At 48.9% G+C, this 7999-nt stretch overlaps 2 pseudogenes across 1 annotated transcript; one reads left to right on the top strand and one right to left on the bottom strand.

Moving 5' to 3' along the window:
• Nucleotides 1-1284: 1284 nt before the first annotated feature.
• LOC132680232 (Golgi-associated RAB2 interactor protein 6-like) lies at nt 1285-7542 on the top strand (annotated as a pseudogene). The gene is made up of 4 exons (XR_013554223.2): nt 1285-1411; nt 2293-2460; nt 4606-4808; nt 5562-7542. The product of XR_013554223.2 is annotated as a Golgi-associated RAB2 interactor protein 6-like (transcript).
• LOC132682644 (U2 spliceosomal RNA) lies at nt 4053-4147 on the bottom strand (annotated as a pseudogene).
• Nucleotides 7543-7999: the final 457 nt, after the last annotated feature.

Below are 7999 nucleotides of genomic sequence, written 5' to 3'. Positions count from 1 at the left end.
CAGTGGGGGCTAGGGAACAGCACAGTCAGGACAACTCTCCTCACCAACCCCAAAGAGCCCCAAAGAGTCTGAAGAGTGGTTATGTGGCTTGGGCAGTTTGACAGATGTAGCCAGAGCCTCCGTTAGGTTCCATCTTTATATTTGTCATTGCTGGGTGACAGGGAGAGCCACGCTTCTGGGATTCACTGTGCACATCCCACGGGGAGTCACTACTTTTCTGCATAGAGTGTTTGCAGTAGGGCTCCACCGGGAGGCTGCTGTCCTCTACACCAGACTGTATGCGTGAATAAACAAAGCCGACCTTAAAGCAGGTTAGTAAATTCTGTTTTCCTTGTTTTCCTGAGGACCAGAGCCACAGAGGACACTTACAGAATGCTGGGAAGAACCGCTGAGACTTGTTAGCTACCGGGCATCGCAAATCCCAGATGGGTGCCCTCAAGCAGTTCTCCAAATACTTGCTCTTCACAAGGAGTAATTTGTTTAGCTTGTAAAAACTAAGGTTTTCTTTTTTTTTTCTTTTTTTAATTTTCATATAGACACTAGAAAGACCCTTAGGTCATCGTAACACACTATGTTCCTATCACACCTTATTGTCGGAAAACACTGCTTGCACGCCTTCACCTAACTGGTTTTCTGGTTCTCCCACGTTTTGGTGTCTCCTTACCTTACCTGAGATGGTCAGAGAAGGCTGACATCAGCCACCTACTGCAGTTTTGGTGCACAATGAGATGAGACAGAAAGTAGCAGGAAACAGAGACAGGAGCACCTTTCGGGCACCATATTTGTTCCCTCCGTTTTGGTAAAGCCCAGAAGGGTCGCTTTCTTGTTTGCGCTCAGTCTCACCCCACAGAACCCACAACAGTGGGGTCTGTGTGCACATGCGCTCCCGACTGTGGCGTCTGTGTGCACATCCGCTCCTGACCTATGGCTCTCAGAGGCTCCCAGGCTGTGGGTAGACAGTGACTACGCTTGCGCACCTGCTGGCCTGACCTCAGAGGAGCAGTGTGGGCCGTATTTGCGCATGCGCAGCAGTCTAGTGCCCACAGAAGTAAGCGTGCAGGCCTTGCGCAGGTGGTGTCTGCGCATGCGTCCTCTCCATCCCCTTCAGCATGGCTCTGTCCTCTCCTTCATGGCTTGGCCGGGTTTGCGGCAGATTGATGTCCCTTTCTGAGGAGGTGGCTACTGGGATGAGGATACAGTGTTGCATGATAGCTACAGGTCACAATGGACAGGAAAATTGTAAAGGCAGCCTAGGGGGTGGGGAGGTGGAAGTTCCAGGGGGCATTCAGGTGGGCTTTTGTTCAGGAGGAGGGTGGGGACGCAGAGGGCACGGCTCCCGGTGGCTGCTCCACCTCAGCTCTCAGACGTCGGTGTGGTCTTGGACTGGCGGTGCCCACGCGAAGGCCCTGAGGTCAGTCCACATCCCTCTACACGGGGGGGTTCCGAGGAAAGGGGCTGTGGGGTCTCCGGAGAGGGGGCACCCTGCGCAGCATAGTGAGATTGGTACAACAGAGTGGGACCATGACCTAGACCAGGGTTAGAGCCCTGAGGAGGAACCTGACCTGGACCTTAGGAAGTGCGGGGACAGCCTCATCATAATTGGATGGAGGAGTCTGCCCTGGATGGGGCGGGAATCCCCGAGGAGGTGAGGGCAGAGGAGTGTGGGGGAGAACCTGACACAGGGGAACCCCGAGCAGGACAGGGGAGGATCCAGACTGTGGTCAGGGTTGGGTTGATCCTGATCCAGAGCAAGGAGGAAGGGGACATAGGTCTACATGGAAAAGCCTTCCGAAGGGTGGAGTAAGTGAAAAGCTCACATAAAGTGGTTTGTCTTTGCTCAGATGGAAGTGATGGACACTTTTCTTGGGCGTGGTGAGTCCACAGTGAAAGTAGTGAGCTGTTTTAGGCCTGAGGTCTGTGAGAGAGTCAGGAGCCAGCAGGGACTGTGTGCACAGTTGTGTGTCATTCACTGCACAAGGTCGTGCAAGTCATTCACTGCACAAAGGCAGCTGGCTGAGGGGTGAGGGGAGGGGTCTGCAGTCTGGCCTGTGCTCTGGGCTGTGTGGTCGTCCTGGTGCTGGGGATGCCTTCCTCTGGCTCTTACACAGGCACCACATGCTGACAGACTGTATAGGGCTGGGGGCCGAATCTGCCCAAAGGACTCCTCTGTCTGAATCACAACGCTACAGGATGTGTGTGCTCATGAGCTCCTTGTGTGGGGAGGCTGGCTGCAGGAAACTGTCTAAGTTTAAGGGCAAGAAGTAACCTGCCTCCCTTTTCTTGGTGTGTTAGTGACAGGCAGCCATGGACAGCGACCTGAAGTTGCTGTGTGATGGCTCCCGAAGCTTCCAGATGTTGCACATGTTCAACAAGTCTGTGGGGAAGCTGCAGGGGCTGCTGTGCAAGGGGGAGTACGCCCTGCTGAAGCACCTGCTCATATTTGAGAGTGACTTTATACAGGTGAGGTGCTCTACCCCTTCCTCCTCCCTCCCTTTCATTCTTTTCTGTCCACAGCAATTTATTGAAGACCTGCTACATGCTGAGTGCACAGAGAGTCTTCAGTGACATCTCCAGCAGGTAGAGGAGACATACAGTTGTTCTGTTTTGTTTTTTTCACTTACTTATGTACACACCCAGTTTTACCAGGTGGCTGATCCCTCCCATACTTGCATCAGAGGTATTATTGTTTAGAGGAAAACAAAAACCAAACATGAATATGGTTTACTCTTCTGGACACACTTCCCTTGTTGCATTTCCATTTCTTCCCAGTTACCACTATCTCAAATTTGGTCATTATTCTCATGAAGGTTTTGTCCTTTCCTATATATTTACTTATTTTTTTAAGTTTACTTATTTATTTTGAGAGAGAAAGAGCAGGAGACAGGCAGAGAGAGAGAGAGAGAGAGAGAGAGAGAGAGAGAATCCAAGCAGGCTCCACGCTGTTAGTGCAGAGCCTGATGTGGGTCTCGAACTCACAACCGCAAGATCATGACCTGAGGTGAAACCAGGAGGTAGAAGCTTAACCAACTGAGCCTCCCAGATGCCTCTGTCCCCTTCTATATGCTTACTAAATGCTTTATGACTCTGGGAGGCACAGTGCAGTCTTCTCATCTCGTACATATGGATGTTCGACATGATTTCACACGGGCTGTGCCATTTGCAGCTTGCTTTTTCTCGTTCAGTGTGTCGTAGGAACTTGAGGCTCCACAGTTCTTCTTATTTTTCTGATTATCTCCAATATCCAAAGCAAAAAGCAATTTGGTGTCCATTTCCTGTGAGCCTCACAACAACCTTCCTATGCAGGCACAACAGACATCCCCATTTTGCTCAGGAGCAAACTGAGTTCCAGAGAGTAAAGTGAGTTTCTCAGACCATCAGGTGGCTGAGGCCCAGGTTTTCTGGATTTCAGCTCAAGGAATTTCTAGTCTGTACTGGTTTCTGGATGAAGGTGTGGGTCATGGCAGTACAAACCAGATGTTGGGTGTGAGCAACTACACACCTTGTGAGTGTGGGAGAGGAGGGGAAAGGAAACACATGAGGACCAGCCAGGGAGCTGCATGATTTATCATTGATTCTCAACCTCGACAAGTCCTTGGAATTACCCACAAAGTGTAGGAAACACTGTACCCAGTACCCACTCCCAAGATTCCTGTGGAATGACTAAGGCTCTCTGGGCAGCAGACGCGTCTGAGCTTCCAGTTGATTGAAATGTACAGGCAGGATTAGGGATCAGTAAACACATGCAGACACAAGACACAAATGATTAATCTTGCTCAACTATTTGACAGTTTGGCGTAAGTGGTTGCATTATGCCCCTTTATCCTTAAATTCTTCATGCATCTTCTCAGAACTTGGACTTTTGCTTATGCAACCATGATGCAATTTGTTGAAATTTGATATTGATAGAATGTGTGTTACATTTTCTCATTTGTCTGAATAATAGCTGTATTTCCTAATCCAGAATCATGGATTACACTTGATTGTCACACCTCTTTAATCCTTTAGTCCAGAATGATCCCTTTGCCTTTCATTGTTTTTTTGCATTAGAATTTTTGAGGTGAAAAAGCTTTTTAAAAATAAAAATTAATAAAACGTTCATTTTGCACAAACTCTACACTTGATCTTAGCCAAAAGGCTGAGAAGCGATATTTTGGGGGGAAAATTCTAAGTTTGTTTACTTAGACACTTACTGAGAAGTGCTCGAGTTATGTCCAGTGTCTTATTATTGAAATTATGGTGATGAACAACTTTGTGTGTGTGCAAGTAAATGTAGAATACATTTTCAGAAGTTGAATTGCTGGGTCTTAAGCTGTGCATGTTTTTGTTATTTTAATAGTGATCACATGCACTTCTAGGTAGGAAAATAACACATGCACCTTGAGGAAGGGGGGTTTGGCTCCTATGACAGGTCATATTGCAGAGGGAGATGTGAATCAGTTCTGTTGATACAGGGCTTGAACTACCTGTGAGGGAACGCTACCATCCCTTTGAGTTCTTGCCACAGGCCAATAACTGCGGTGGCCACTTTATTTAGGAGCAGAGCAGAGGAGTGCAGATGCAAGAGAATGTAAGATAAGGCCCTTTTCCTGTTTCTTCCAACAACAGATCAACAAAAGAGGAGAAGTGATTGATGTGCACAACAGCGTGCAAATGGTGACAGTGGGCATTGCATACACTAGCCAAAGCCTAACAATACCTGATATCTTGTTGCTGGCACAGCCAGCTGTGAGCTATGCAGTCAGTGCCAGAAATGACCAAGATACCCAGGGAAAGGGCTTCAAGTCCACAAAGAGCTTGGAGCTGACCAGGTGAGTCCAGGAATTTTAGTGCCTCCCTGTAAGATGTATCCAGAAGGAACATGACCATCAGGCACATGATTCCCCATAACACAGAGCCCTCCGTGGCCAGACCAGTAGTGGCGGGGTGGATTCAGAGGAGGAGAAATCAGACACAGCTATAGGATCCACAAGGCTTTGTTGGGAAAGTGGTTGTTGATTATGTAAGAAGTGTTATGGGAATAAGACTGGAAGAAAAGCTGGGAAAAAATAGTAGGAGGCCTTGCATGGCAGTGAGGGGTTAATTCCTACAGTTTTGGGAGGTGGTCAGGAGACATCAAGGTTTTTTTTTTTTTTTAACATTTATCTATTTTTGAGAGATAGAGAGTGTGTGTGAGCAAATGGGGGAGGGGCAGAGAGAGAGGGAGACACAGAATCTGAAGCAGGTTCCAGGCTCTGAGCTGTCAGCACAGAGCCCAACATGGGGCTCTAACTCATGAACCATGAGATCATCACCTGAGCCGAAGTCTTATGTTTAACCAACTGAACCACCTTGACGCCCCAGGAGCCATCAAGCTTTAGTCAGGAGTGCGATGAGTTAAATGATGTACCCTGAATTCAGACTGCACCTGTCAATGCTAAGGAGGTGGATATGAGGGCTGAGATCAAGTGGACAGGACTCATGGAATGCTTCAAGAGAGGATTAAATTCTGACTAGCCCTAGAGATCCCCTTACTCCTCCTTCCCATCTGCCCCAACCTAATCCTCCACTTTGCTCCCCAACAGGCTGCTTCCATTGAAGTTTGTGAAGATATCCATCTACAATTACAAAAAAAAAAAAAGTTCCACTTGAAGCTTGTCACTGGACGCTCTTTTTACCTACAATTGTGCATCCCCCAGATGCAAAGGAAGATCTGTTTGCATGCTGGGAAGACTTAGTGTACCTGCGGAGGCCACCAGTAAAGGCTTACAGTGGGACCCTGGCCCAGCCGGCGGGTGACATCATCTCCATTCCTGTGCTGGAGGGGGAGAACAAGAAGAACCCAGCAGTAAGTCTCTGCAGAGACTCTTGGAGAAGGGCCAGGGTGATTTGGAAGAGCTGCTAAGTCTCCTCCAGGCTTCTCTCTGAGGCTCAGCGGGAGAAGGCAGTTCATTTGGAAGGATTCAGGCCAAATAAGGCACGGTGTATAGACTTTCCTACCTTGGAAAGGTTCCAAGTACTTCTGAATATCTGTGGTCACTTAGATGTCACCTCCTCTAATCTCATACCCAGTGTTGTAATGCCCTCAACAGCATCCCCGCTGTCCAGTGCATTCTGGAACGATGACCATGACAGCCCAGGCAATCTGATCTGCTGTGGGATACTTTCAAATAGTAGAAAGTCTTTCCTTGATTTCTGTATACATCTGTGGCCTGGCAGCATGCCCTGTGTATATGTGCACATTTTGTTCTTAAGCATAAGACTGTAAAATGGCATAGCTCTTGACCAGCAGCCTCACTTTTAGGAATCTGTTTTGCAGAAATGCTAAGACGTGTATGAGATAAAAGTGTGAGGATGGTCGCTGGTGAATGGTAGTGGTTCTTTTCTGGCAGTGGAACTATGCGCAAAAAGTGGGGTGAGTGCTGTGGGGGTGCAAGAGCAGGGATTACTGCATCTGCTGGACTTGATGACCTCAAAGTCTCTCCTAATTATAAACTCTTGAGTGGTTTGCTTCAGGAAGGCAAGTGACAGTCCCTTCCAGTCTCACTTATGCTCTTCTCTGCTTCCCTGTTTTCTCCACTTGGCACAGGCCGTGGATCTCCACAGAGAAGGGGACCAAGATCGGCTCAGCATCCAGAGCCTTCCCATGGTTGCTGATGTGTCTGCAGCCACGTCTGTTGCTTACACTGGTGGGGAAGGAGTCGAGCAGCATGGTTCCCACACATGTTGTGTGCTGAGGAATATACAGTCTTTTCTGATCCCAGCACCCACAGGGCCTGACTGCTTGGCAGCTCCAGGGGCACCGGTAACTCTCAGGGGCAGCAGTGTGGTTTCAGGAGGGCAGACCATCAGCAGACCTGTTACAGAGACCACTGAAGGCTCGAAAGTGGAAGCCTTCATGTCAGCCCTTCAGAGGGAAGGCAATGTGAGCAGAGTCTCCCAGCTCCAGGCGGAAGCCTCAGGGCAGAGACAGGAAAAGGAACAAACTCCCACCCAAAGGCCTGACCATCTCGGTAGGGTTGGGGAGGACAGTTCTTCCCTATCGTCACGTAGAACTACTTGGGGAGAGAAAACAGAGGAGCAGAGCAGCCTGCAGGGCCAAGGACACGGCTCCCCCTTCCCTGAATATTCCAGGCTCAGCTCCACCCTGAATGGGTCCTGGTGGGTGCCCATATATCCCTCCCTTCTTGCTTTCTGTTGGCTTTACCTCATTCACTCATTTTCAGATGCCTAGGACTCAGGTGTGCAAGGTGAATCAGGGTGAGGGAAAGGATAGCCTAAGTAGCTCATGGTACAGGAGAAGGAACTGGACCCTCCTTTTCTCACTGCAGAGAATCCCAAATGCTAAAATCACGGATAGCACAGGAAATGAGCACCACAATCAGAAAACATATTGTGAGTTTGGTGTGGACTGGCTATGCCCCTCTCTGAACTGTGAACTCTGAGAGTGAGGGGACATGCATGGAGGTCACCTCCACTGTGCAGTGAGTAGATAGCTCCTCAGGAAGAAAACTAAAATTCCCCTCCTCCTCATCCTCCTCCTCCTCCTCCTCCTCCCCCTCCTCCTCCCCCTCCTCCTCCTCCTCCTCCTCCTTCTTCTTCTTCTTCTTCTTCTTCTTCTTCTTCTTCTTCTTCTTCTTCTCCCTTTCCCTCTCTGTCTCCCTCTCCCACTCCTCCTTCCCTCGTCTTCTTCCTTCTCCTTCCTCCTCCTCCTTCCTCCTCCTCCTCCGCTGCTTTTCTTCTTCCTCTTCTTCTTCTTCTTCTTCTTCTTCTTCTTCTTCTTCTTCTTCTTCTCCCTTTCCCTCTCTGTCTCCCTCTCCCACTCCTCCTTCCCTCATCTTCTTCCTTCTCCTTCCTCCTCCTCCTTCCTCCTCCTCCTCCTCCGCTGCTTTTCTTCTTCTTCTTCTTCTTCTTCTTCTTCTTCTTCTTCTTCTTCTTCTTTCTTCGTCTTCTTCTCCTCCTCCTCCTCCTTCTTTGTCTTCTTTCATCTTCTTCCATCTTCTTTCTCCTCCTCCTTCTCCTC

This window comes from Panthera onca, chromosome A1 (genome assembly GCF_046562875.1).
Source record: "Panthera onca isolate mPanOnc1 chromosome A1, mPanOnc1 haplotype 2, whole genome shotgun sequence".
NCBI classification, from domain to species: domain Eukaryota; kingdom Metazoa; phylum Chordata; class Mammalia; order Carnivora; family Felidae; genus Panthera; species Panthera onca.
Note: the sequence above shows the minus strand (reverse complement) of the source record. Positions and strands in the feature narration are given on the sequence as shown.